This window comes from Nomascus leucogenys, chromosome 22a, assembly GCF_006542625.1.
Source record: "Nomascus leucogenys isolate Asia chromosome 22a, Asia_NLE_v1, whole genome shotgun sequence".
Classification (NCBI taxonomy): Eukaryota; Metazoa; Chordata; class Mammalia; order Primates; family Hylobatidae; genus Nomascus; species Nomascus leucogenys.
The window spans coordinates 50,421,318-50,434,054 of record NC_044402.1 but is presented as its reverse complement, the minus strand read 5'-3'; the positions used below and the strand labels follow the sequence as shown (position 1 = coordinate 50,434,054).

General features: G+C 42.0%; 1 non-coding gene and 1 pseudogene across 1 annotated transcript; both read left to right on the top strand.

Moving 5' to 3' along the window:
• Positions 1-12,737, top strand: part of LOC100593028 — a 29,562-nt pseudogene that overhangs the window by 15,900 nt on the left and 925 nt on the right.
• TRNAM-CAU lies at positions 12,659-12,731 on the top strand. Its single transcript has one exon. It is a non-coding gene; the product is annotated as a tRNA-Met (tRNA).

The window sequence follows — 12,737 nt, the reverse complement described above, 5'->3', positions numbered from 1 at the left end:
CTGAGAATTGTCTATTCCTGTCCTTAGCCCACTTTTTGATGGGATTGTTTGGTTTTTTCCCTACTGATTTGTTTGAGTTCATTGTAGATTATGGATATTAGTCTTTTGTCAGATGTATAGATCGTGAAGATTTTCTCCCACTCTACAGGTTGTCTGTTTACTCTGCTGACTGTCCTTCGGCTGTGAAAAAGCTCTTTAGTTTAATTAAGTCCCAGCTATTTATCTTTGTTTTTATTGCATTTGCTTTTGGGTTCTTAGACATGAAATCCTTGCCTAAGCCAATGTCTAGAAGGGTTTTTCCAATGTTATCTTCCAGAATTTTTATAGTTTCAGGTCTCAGATTTAAGTCCTTAATCCATCTTCAGTTGATTTTTGTATAAGGTGAGAGATGAGGATCCAGTTTCACTCTCCTACATGTGACTAGCCAATTATCCCAGCACATTTGTTGAAAAGGGTGTCTTTTCCCCACATTATGTTTTTGTTTGCTTTGTGGAAGATCAGTTGGCTGTAAGTATTTGGGTTTATTTCTGGGATCCCTACTGTTCCATTGGTCTATGTGCCTATTTTTATACCTGTACCATGCTGTTTTGGTGACTATGGCCTTACAGTATAGTTTGAAATCAGATAATGTGATGCCTCCAGATTTGTTCTTTTTGCTTAGTCTTGCTTTGGCTATGTGGGCTCTTTTTCCGTTCCATATGAATTTTAGGATTTTTTTTTCTAATTCTGTGAAGAATGATGGTGGTATTTTGATGAGAATTGTATTGAATTTATAGATTGCTTTTGGCAGTTTGATCATTTTCACAATATTGATTCTACCCATCCATGAGCAAGGGATGTGTTTCCATTTGTTTGTGTCGTCTATGATTTATTTCAGCAGTGTTTTGTAGTTTTACTTGTAGAGGTCTTTCACCTCGCTGGTTAGGTATATTTTTAAGTATTTTAATTGTTTTTGCGGCTATTGTAAAAGGGGTTGAGTTCTTGATTTGATTCTCCACATGGTCGCTGTTGCTGTATAGAAGAGCTACTGATTTGTGTACATTAATTTTGTATCCAGAAACTTTACGGAATTCTTTTATCCATTCTGGGAGCTTTCTGGAGGAGTCTTTAGGGTGTTCAAGGTAAATGATCATATAATCAACAAATAGTGACAGTTTGAGTTCCTCTTTACTGATTTGGATGCCCTTTCTTTCTCTTATCTGATTGCTCTGGCTAAGACTTTCAGTACTACGTTGAAGAGGAGTGGTGACAGTGGGTACCCTTGTCTTGTTTCAGTTCTCAGAGGGAATGCTTTCAACTTTTCCCCATTCAGATTATGTTGCCTGTAGGTTTGTCATAGATGGCTTTTATTACATTGAGGTATGTCCCTTGTATCCCGATTTTGCTGAGAATTTTTTTTTTTTTTTTTTTTTTTTTTTTGAGACGGAGTCTCGCTCTCTCACCCAGGCTGGAGTGCAGTGGCGCGATCTCGGCTCACTGCAAGCTCCGCCTCCCGGGTTCACGCCATTCTCCTGCCTCAGCCTCTCCGAGTAGCTGGGACTACAGGCGCCCGCCACCACGCCCGGCTAATTTTTTGTATTTTTAGTAGAGACAGGGTTTCACCGTGGTCTCGATCTCCTGACCTCATGATCCGCCCGCCTCGGCCTCCCGAAGTGCTGGGATTACAAGCGTGAGCCACCGCGCCCGGCCTTTGCTGAGAATTTTAATCATAAAAGGATGCTTGATATTGTTGAATGCTTTTTCTGCATCTATTGAGATGATTGTGTAATTTTTGTTTTTAACTCTATGTGGTATATCACATTTATTGCACACATAGTTGTGTTTGTTAAACCATCCCTGCATCCTGGTATGAAACCCACTTGATCATGTGGATTATCTGTTTGATATGTTGTTGGATTCGGTCAGCTAGTATTTTGTTAAGGATTTGAGCATCTATGTTCATCAGGGATATTGGCCTGTAGTTTTCTTTTTTGGTTATGTCCTTTCCTGGTTTTGGTATTAGAGTGATACCAGCTTCATAGAATGAATTAGGGAGGGTTCCGTCTTCCTCTATCTTGTGGAATAGCATCAATAGGATTGGTACCAATTCTTCTTTGAATGTCTGGTAGAATTCTGCTGTGAATCCATCTGGTACTGAACTTTTTTTTGTTGATAATGGTTTTTGTTTGTTTGTCTTTTTTAGATGGAGTCTCGCTCTATCACCCAGGCTGGAGTGTAGTGGCATGATCTCGGCTCACTGCAGCCTCACCTCCTGGATAATTGGGATTCTCCTGCCCCAGACTCCTGGGTAATTGGGATTTCAGGGGCCTGCCACCACCACCAGCTAATTTTGTATTTTTAGTAAAGACAGAGTTTCACCATATTGACCAGGCTGGTCTCCAACTCCTGACCTCAGGTGATCTACCCGCCTTGGCCTCCCAAAGAGATTACAGGCATGAGTCACCGTGCCTGGCCTGGTAATTTTTTTTTTTTTTTTTTTTGAGACGGAGTCTCACTTTTATTGCCCAAGCTGGAGTGCAATGGTGTGACCTTGGCTCACTGCACTTCCGCCTCCTGGGTTCAAGCGATTATGTTGCCTCAGCCTCCCGAGTAGCTGGGTTACAGGCACCCACCACCACGCCCAGCTAATTTTTTGTATTTTTAGTAGAGATAGGGTTTCCCCATGTTAGCCAGGCTGGTCTCGAACACCTGATATCAGGTGATCCACTCACCTCAGCCTCTCAAAGTGCTGGGATTACAGGCATGAGCCACCATGCCCAGCTTGGCCTGGTAATTTTTTAGTTACCATTTTAATCTCGCTGCTTGTTTTTGTCTATTCAGTGTATCTGATTCTTCCTGATTTAAGCTAGGAGGGTTGCATCTTTCTAGGAATTTATCCATCTCTTCCAGGTTTTCTAGTTTATGCGTACAGAGGTATTCATAGTAGCCTTGAATGATCTTTTGTATTTCTGTGGTGTCAGCTGTAGTATCTCCCGTTTCGTTTTTTATTGAGGTTATTTGGATTTTCTCTCTTTTTTTCTTGGTTAATCTTGCTAAAGGTCTATCGATTTTATCTTTTCCAAGAACCAGATTTTTGTTTTATTTATCTTTTGTATTTTTTTGTTTGTTTGTTTCAATTTCATTTAGTTCTGCTGTGATCTTGGTTATTTCCTTCCTTCTGCTGTGTTTGGGTTTGGTTTGTTCTTGTTTCTCTAGTTCCTTGAGGTGTGACCTTAGGTTGTCAGTTTGTGTTCTTTCAGTCTTCTTGATGTAGGTGTTCAGGGCTATGAACTTTCCTCTTAGCACTGCCTTTGCTGTTTCCCAGAGGTTTTGATAGGTTGTCACTATTGTTGTTCAGTTCAAGAAATTTTTTAATTTCCATCTTGATTTCATTTTTGACCTAATGTTCATTCAGGAGCAGCTTATTTAATTTCTGTGTATTTGCATGGTTTTGAAGGTTCCTTTTGGAGTTGATTTCCGGTTTTATTCCACTGTACTCTGAGAGAGTGCTTGATATAATTTGAATTTTCTTAAATTTATTGAGGCTCATTTTGTGGCCTATCATATGGTCTATCTTGGAGAAAGTTTCATGTGCTGTTGAATAGAATGTGTCTTCTGCAGTTGTTGAATGGAATGTTTTGTATATATCTGTTAAGTCCATTTGTTCCAAGGTATAGTTTAAATCCATTGTTTCTTTGTTGACTTTCTGTCTTGACCTGTCTAGTACAGTCAGTGGAGTACTGAAGTCCCCCACTGTTATTGTGTTGCCATCTATCTCATTTGTTATGGCTATTAAGTAACTGTTTGATAAATTTGGGAGCTTCAATGATAGGTGCACACATGTTTAGGATTGTGATATTTTCCTGTTAGACAAGGTCTTTTACCATTATATAATGTCCCTCTTTGTCTTTTTTAACTGCTGTTGCTTTAAAGTTTGTTTTGTCTGATACAAGAATAGCTATGCCTGCTCAATTTTGTTGTCCGTTTGAATGAAATGCCGTTTTCCCCTGCTTTTTTTTTTTTTTTCTTTTTGAGATGCAGTCTTGCACTGTGGCCCAGGCTGGAGTACAGTGGAGCCATCTCGGCTCACTGCAAGCTCCGCCTCCCAGGTTCACACATTCTCCTGCCTCAGCCTCCCGAGTAGCTGAGACTACAGGTGCCTGCCACCACGCCCCGCTAATTTTTTGTATTTTTAGTAGAGACGGGGGTCTCACCGTGTTAGCCAGGATGGTCTCGATCTCCTGACCTGGTGATCTGCCCACCTCGGCTTCCCAAAGTCCTGGGATTACAGGTGTGAGCCACCACGCCAGGCCAAGATTTAGAGAACCTTTTAGCAGTTCTTGTAGTGGTGGCTTGGTAGTGGCTAATTCTCTCAGCATTGGTTTGTCTGAAAAAGACTATCTTTCTTTCATATATGATGCTTAGTTTTGCATGATAGAAAATTCTTGGCTGATAATTGTTTTGTTTGAGGAGGCTGAAGATTGGGCCCCAATCCCTTCTAGCTTGTAAAGTTTCTGCTGAGAAATCTGATGTTAATCTGAAGATTTTCCTTTATAGGTTACCTGGTGGTTTTGTCTCACAACTCTGAAGATTCTTTCCTTTGCCTTGACTTTAGATAACCTGATGACAACGTGCCTAGGCAATGATCTTTTTTGTGATAAATTTTCCAGGTGTTTTTTGTGCTTCTTGTATTTGGATGTCTAGGCCTCTAGCAAGACCAGGGAAGTTTTCCTCAGTTATTCCCCCAAATATGTTTTCCAAACTTTTAGATTTCTCTTTTTACTCCGGAACACCAATTATTCTTAGGTTTGGTCATTACATAATCCCAGACTTCTTGGAGGCTTTGTTCATATTTTCTTTTTCTTTTTTCTTTGTGTTTGTTGGATTGGTTTAATTCAAAGACCTTGCCTTCAAGCTCTGAATTTCCTTCTTCTACTTGTTCAATTCTATTGGTGAGACTTTCCAGAGCATTTTGCATTTCTATATATGTGTCCAATGTTTCCTGAAGTTTTGATTGTTTTTTATTTATGCTATCTACTTCATTGAATATTTCTCCCTTCACTTTTTTTTTTTTTCGAGATGAAGTCTCACTGTATTGCTCAGGCTGCACGATCTCAGCTCACTGCAACCTCTGCCTCCCAGGTTCAAGTGATTCTCCTGCCTCAGCCTCCCAAGTAGCTGGGATTACAGGTGCATGCCACCACACCCAGGTAATTTTTGTATTTTTAGTAAAGATGGGGTTTCACCATGTTGGCCAGGCTGACCTCAAACTCCTGACCTCAAATGATCTGCCCACCTCGGCCTCCCAGGGATTACAGGTATGAACCACTGCACCTGGTCTCTCCCTTCACTTCTTGTATCATTTTTTGGATTTCCTTGTGTTGGGCTTCACCTTTCTCTGGTGCCTCCCTGATTAGCTTAGTAACTAACCTCCTGAATTCTTTTTCAGGTAAATCAGGGATTTCTTCTTGGTTTGGATCCATTACTAGTGAGCTAGTGTGATTTTGGGGGGTTGTTGAAGAGCCTTGTTTTGTCGTATTACCAGAGTTGGTTTTCTGGTTCGTTCTCATTTGGGTAGGCTCTGTCAGAGGGAAGGTCTAAGGCTGAAGCTGTTGTTCAGATTCTTTTGTCCCACAGGGTGTTGCCTTGATGTAGTACTCTCCCATTTTCCTATGAATGTGGCTTCCTGAGAGTCAAGCTGTAATGATTGTTATCTCTCTTCTGGATCTAGCCACCCAGCAAGTCTACCAGGCTGTGGGCTGGTACTGGAGGTTGTCTTCACAGAGTCCTGTGATGTGAACCATCTATGGGTCTCTCAGCCTTGGATACCAGCATCTGTTCCAGTGGAGGTGGCAGGGTGTGAAATGGACTCAGTGAGGGTTCTTAGCTTTGGTGGTTTAATGCTCTATTTTTGTGCTGGTTGGCCTCCTGCTGGTAGGTGGCACTTTCCAGAGAACATCAACTGTGGTAGTATGGACACGAACCAGCGGTAGGCAGGACCCTAAAACTCCCAAGGGTATGTGCCCTTTGTGTTCAGTTATCAGGGTGGGTAAAGAAGGACCATCAGGTGAGGGCAGGGCTAGGCGTGTCTGAGTTCAGACTCTCCTTGGGTGGGTCTTGCTGTGGTTGCTGTGGGGGATGAGGGGAGGTTCCCAGGTCAATGGAGGTATGTACCTGGGAGGATTATGGCTGCCTCTGCTGAGTCATGCAGGTTGTCAGGGAAGTGGGGGAGAGCCAGCAGTCACAGGCTTCACCCAGCTCCCATGCAATCTGAAGGGCCAGTCTCACTCCCACTGTGCCTCCCCTAACAGCACCAAGTCTGTTTCCAGGTAGTGGGCAAGAAGAGTTGAGAATTTGCCCCAGGCTACCTGCCTCCTAGCTGTGAGAGAAAGTAGGGCTTTAGGCCGGGCGCGGTGGCTCACGCCTGTAATCCCAGCACTTTGGGAGGCAGAGGCGGGTGGATCACGAGGTCAGGAGATCGAGACCATCCTGGCTAACACAGTGAAACCCCGTCTCTACTAAAAATACACAAAAAAATTAGCCGGGCGAGATGGCGGGCGCCTGTAGTCCCAGCTACTCGGGAGGCTGAGGCAGGAGAATGGCCTGAACCCCGGGGGGCGGAGCCTGCAGTGAGCCGAGATTGCGCCACTGCACTCCAGCCTGGGCGACAGCGAGACTCTGCCTCAAAAAAAAAAAAAAAAAAAAAAAAAAGAGAAAGTAGGGCTTTAGTTCTTCCCCTACCTGTGGAGTCTGCATGCTGGATTTATGCCTTCCCCCGAGTTCTGGCCATGAGGTTTCTTGACTAGTTCAAATTCTTACAAAGCTCAGCTGGAGGTTTCCTTCTCCCTGTGCCATTTTCCCTGTGCCTCTGGCTGCCCTCCCAAAGGATCCCTGTGATGCCAGCAGGAGTGGCGTGCTTGGGGACCCAGCAAGCTCACAGGGCCTTTCCCATTGCTTGCTCTACTCCTGTATTTCGCTTGGCTCTCTAAATTGACTCAGCTCCAGATAAAGTCAGAATCTTCTCCCATAAACTAGACCTTCAGTTTCCCCAGTGGGGGTGTGTGCTCGGGGGCGGAGGATCTCCCCTTCCCACTTCCACAGTTTGGGCACTCACAGTATTTGAGGTGTCCCCCAGGTCCTACAGGAGCAATCTGCTTCCTTCAGAGGGTCCGTAGGTCCTCTTGAGTTTCCTGATTTATTCCCGCAGTCGTTCTGGAGTTAAAATTCATGATGAGGGCCTCCACACGCTGCTCCGTCCATTCAAGTCAAAGGTGCTATCTAGTCCTGTCTCCCGTCTGCCGTGATGTTCCCAATGCTCTCCCAATGGTCAATTTTCAGGCTTCAATTTGCTCAGCCTCTCAATGGCGTTTGGCCCAGTTGATATTCCCCCTTCATGAAAACACATTCCGACCGGGCACAGTGGCTTACGCCTGTAGTCCCAGCTCTTTGGGAGGCCGAGGCGGGCGGATCACGAGGTCAGGAGATCGAGCCCATCCTGGCTAACACGGTGAAACCCCGTCTCTACTAAAAATACAAAAGAATTAGCCAGGTGTGGTGGCGGGCACCTGTAGTCCAAGCTACTTCGGAGGCTGAGGCAGGAGAATGGCGTGAACCCGGGAGGGGGAGCTTGCAGTGAGCCAAGATGGCTCCACTGCACTCCAGCCTGGGCAACAGAGCGAGACTCCGTCTTAAAATAAATAAATAAAACAAACAAACAAACAAAAAAAAACACGTCCCTCATTAGACCCCTGAGGGTCTTCTATCACAAATATTAAATCCTTGAATGTTAATGAAAGATCTGAAGTATACCAGCCTCAAGTTTATGAGATGACCTCTTTTAATCTTTTTTCACGGCAGAAAAGAAATAATAATTTCCTTGGGTGTTGCTAAAATTGTTTATTATTCAGGCAGAAGCAGTTTCATGACCCAAAGATTGAGTATCTGAAAAGAAGGAATAGCCATTGGCAATCATCCTGTTACCTCCAATCACTTATAAACCATTATTGTCTATCAGAAACCATCCATTTTTATCTGTTAAGCCAGACGTTGTCCTTGAAGCTCACTGAGACCTCTTAATTCTTTATTCTTTTCATAAATAACGTTTCCCCAAACTTTGGTGAACCATTTGCTTTTGGTGTTCAACTTTTTAGGGAGCCATCTGAGACATAGCCATACCAGACCTTCCCAACCCTGCAAAAAAATAAATCCAACATAATTATATAATGTATACATGTATTACTTTAACATAAAATTTTAAAAATAGATATTTGAAATTATATATTATTCTGTAATATTTGCTTTTCCATTTCATAACTGTTATTATTTAAACAAAACAATAATAGGAGTAGTTAATAATGGCAATTAGTAGTAATTTATAGTAGGACTAATTACATAAATAATATGTTTGGGAAAAATATAACAATATGTTTTTAGTATTTCTATCTGTTCTCTTATGTGGTGATTTATTTTAACTTTTTAAAACTCTTTATTGGATATTTAAGTCTCATAGGCTATATTATTTCAACTTTAAGGCACATTAATAAAGGAAAAACATAAATACAAAAATGTAAAATACAGCAAGAATGCAAAAGAAGAACATAACTACAATAAAACTACTTAAGCAGATATTACCTATATTTAATAAAAAATAATGACATTTCTTTCTATCCCATGAAACAATTGAGTATCTTTACCCTTTCTGTTTCTTTTTCCAATATTCTTTCTGTGACCTGTCTGCAACATTTAAGAAATCTTTATTTTCTTTTATATAGTGGTAATACTGAATACAGTCAAAGGTAAAATTCACTTTGAATTGCAGCTCTGCTCTTATCAAGCCCATATGACTTAGATTCCTGGTATCATTCTAGTGTGATAAAATCACACTAAATATCCTCTCAACAAAAGCATTCGAGCATTTAATACTCAGTATTTTACTTCCTGGCAATAGCAGGCTGTTGCAGCTAGCCGAGATCGCACCACAGCACTCCAGCCTGGGCAACAGAGGGAGACTCCATCTCAAAAAATGAATAAATAAAATGAAATAAATAAATAATAAACTTGGGAAACAAAGCTTGGATTCCAAATAAATTGCAGTTTTACCAAGAGATAGATAAAGTCCTATTTAACTTGCATTCTGAAGCAGTCTTTTTTTGTAAAAAAAGAATCTTTTCTTGGTGTATGAATCTTTATGTCACAATCTACATAACATAACATTGTTAAAATTAATGGGAGTGTATTGTTTTGGAATGAGCTCCTGCACTAGGCTCCAACAGACCAGAACAAACCAGAAGGCAGCCCTTTGTGCAGGGTGCCAAGTAATCAAACTGAACTTTAAAACAGGTCAGTTTTCCAAAAAACAGGAGATTCACAACAACCAGTAGAAAAGGGTCCAGACTACCTCAGCCAGCATGTTAAGGAAGTATCCTCTGCTTTAACCTTACAAGGAAAGTCACTTTGAAATTACCAATCCACTTATTGTTCCTTGTTTGTAGTTTCTTCAACCTTTTCTACCTATAAACCTCATCTCCTCGTCAGAGCACCTTCCTATTTTGTAGATGAGATGCTGCCTGATTCATGAATTGCTAATAAAAGTTGATCTGACCTTTAACCTAAGTGTGTTGAAATTTTGTTCTTCGACAACATCAAACAAATGAAAGTATAAATTTCTGTTTTACAGTAGTTCTTTTCTCCGTTCTCACTCCTAAAATATTTTCAAATTAGAGAATAGCATTCCTCTTGTCCCACACTTTGAAAATATGATTTTACACTAAGTAAACATTTTAACATGTATCCTATGGCCAGCAATAATGATAGTCAACTTTAGACATTTCTAAGGAGTCTACCTCCTTTCATTTCTATAAAGTGAAAAATCTTAATGTTTCTGCACATTTTGAGGAAACTAAAAAGTGGCCATAAATCTCATTAAGCCATGAGAGCCTCAATATCACCAGTAAGCAAATCACAATCCTTCTTAGCAGTGTTGTTTGTTTCGTTTTGTTTGAGACGGAGTTTCGCTCTTGTTGCCCAAGCTGGAGTGCAATGGTGCAATCTCGGCTCACTGCAACCTCTGCCTCTGGGGTTCAAGTGATTCTCCTGCTTCGGCCTCCCGAGTAGCTGGGATTGCAGGCATGTGCCACCACGCCCCCCTGATTTTTTTGTATTTTTAGTAGAAACGGGGTTTCACCATGTTAGCCAGGCTGGTCTCAAATTCCTGACTTCAGGTGATCCACCCGCCTTGGCCTCCTAAAGTGCTGGAATTACAGGTGTGAGCCATCACGCCTGACCTTTTAGAAGTATTGTAAACAACATGTGCAGAACACTTCACATGTAAGATCTTTTCATTTTCTTTGCTTAAAAGTTCATAGTCTGAATGGAATTTGCCAAAATTTACATTTGCACTGTCAGCCAAATATGCAGATAGATGAGCAAGGTCTAACTTGTAGTTGACCAACATATCAATGATTGTTTATGCTTCAAGTGGTTTCATTAAGCCTTCATACATACCAAGAAAGATGATTTTCACCATCATGTTTCAAATCAAAGTATGTAAGAGCTAAGGGAAACTTTTTTTTTTAATGGTTGAGGTGGATTTGACACATCATTATGTTGTAGAGAGCAAGGTCATCTGATAGAATCACCTCTACAGTGCAAGAGACCAGTATGTGGTATCAGAATTTCCTCTTGTTCTCCCACGAGATTCAACCTCTGAATCAGGAAATAGAGTAATTAAGGAAGCCATAAAATAATGTGTGTTCTTTTCTAATATTCTGCCCATACCATTTTCTCTTATTTAATTTTAATTTTTTTTAAGGTCTCCTTGTAAGCAAGCCCAATGCTATTCTCTACAGAGGGTTGGTGTCACTTTTGGGAGACAAAAACCCTTTTGATTGGTTCACAAGTTCTTGCCTGTCTCATCCCAGACTTGAGAGATGCCATCTCCCTGTGTACTTTCACATCCAGATCTGTTTTGAATATTGTGTGGTATGCTCCGTTTTGATTATTCATTCTTCAAATCCAGTTGTATGTGTCCTTCTATCTGTCATTCAAGTAACAGTCTATTTAGACTTTTTCAGTGCTATCTGGGTTATGCTGGCGTTCGCATGATAATCGTTCTCGTTTTCGTTATCTAAACTCTAAAAATCTGGCCATAATATTCACAATGTTAAAAATTAAACTAAGGCCGGGCGCGGAGGTTCAGGCCTGTAATCCCAGCACTTTGGGAGGTCGAGGCGGGCGGATCACTTGAGGTCAGGAGTTCCAGACTAGCCTGGCCAACATGGTGAAACCCCGTCTCTACTAAAGATACAAAAAATTAGCCGGGCGTGGTGGTGCAGGCTTGTAATCCCAGCTACTCGGGAGGCTGAGGCAGGAGAATCGCTTGGACCCTGGAGGCGGCGGTCGCAGCGACCCGAGATCACGCCATTGCCCTCCAGCCTGGGCGACAAGAACGAAACTCCGTCTCAAAAAAAAAAAAAAAAAAAATTAAACTAGCAATATCTCAATACAAACTAGCACTATGTAGACACAACCATTTTGATTGATAAGCCGTCGGATCATAGAGAGTCAAGGATCACTACAGTCAAAGACCGAGTGTTACGCTCACGGCTGAAAACGCTAACATCGCGCATTTAGGTCGCCTCACTCAGAGCGATGCACGGTGCAAGGTTGTCACCATCAGCGGAAAGGGGAAAAACGGCAACTACAAAAGTGGGATAACCTAAGCCCTGATATCCATTGGCAATAAAATCAGTGTTGCTTTCAGCCCTGGGGCAGGGGTGGGAACAAGGATGGGGTTGTCACTTTTTGTGTGTATATATTCTCTCCAACCTAGCGCCAAAAACCGAAAGCCCGGACTTTTCACATCCCAGGTAGGGTTTTCCTGGGAGGTGGGTCTTTGAGCGTTAAACCCCAGACAATCCCCTGGCAAACAAAGACAGTGGAGAAGACAAGCTTTTCACCCCTTCCTGCTATTACTACCGCTCTCACATCCTAGCAGATGCCCAAGAGTTTGCACCAAGAGCGCCATATTCTTTACACCAGGAAGTTGCATTTGTCCAAATCCCTTTGGACTTCCTCAAGACCGAGACGGAGGCGTGATCGGGGAAGATTGCAGTGGGTTGAAAAGCCAGTGGGACTTAGGGAGGTATTTTATTAAAACAGACGGCCTTACAAGAAGTTTGCTGTACATTAAGACGGCCTTACAACAAGTTTGAGCACCTGAGATAGCGACAGGTGGAGACGCCTGTCAAAGGACATTGTTTTGTTATTTAAGACAGTAAACGCTTTAATGCTTCCCAATGGGAAACACTGGATCACTTTTCCTGTGGGAAAGAACCGGTATGCAGGGAGAGAGGAAACAGGTTGGTTTCCTGTTCTCTCCAGACGAAATGGATGGACAGCCGTGCAGGTTAAGTGTCAGGTTTCTGGACAGGACGTTTTGGAAATTTTCCACCTAAGGTGAGAAGTGGGGGGTCATCAGTTCAGAATAAGAGGGGCAAAAGCAGCGGGATCAGCAGCGACTTTCTTCATCTGATTCAGGTTTTCGAAGCTGTTGACCTTTTAAGAAGTTTCATAAGAATATTTTATTTTAGAAATTTAAAATAAAGGTAATATAGACAAAAATGTTTAAATAAAGTAAAAATCAGTGTTGAAAATACTTGATAAGGAGTGCTGGCTATCTGCCTCCTTAGCGCAGTAGGCAGCGCGTCAGTCTCATAATCTGAAGGTCCTGAGTTCGAACCTCAGAGGGGGCAGTTGGT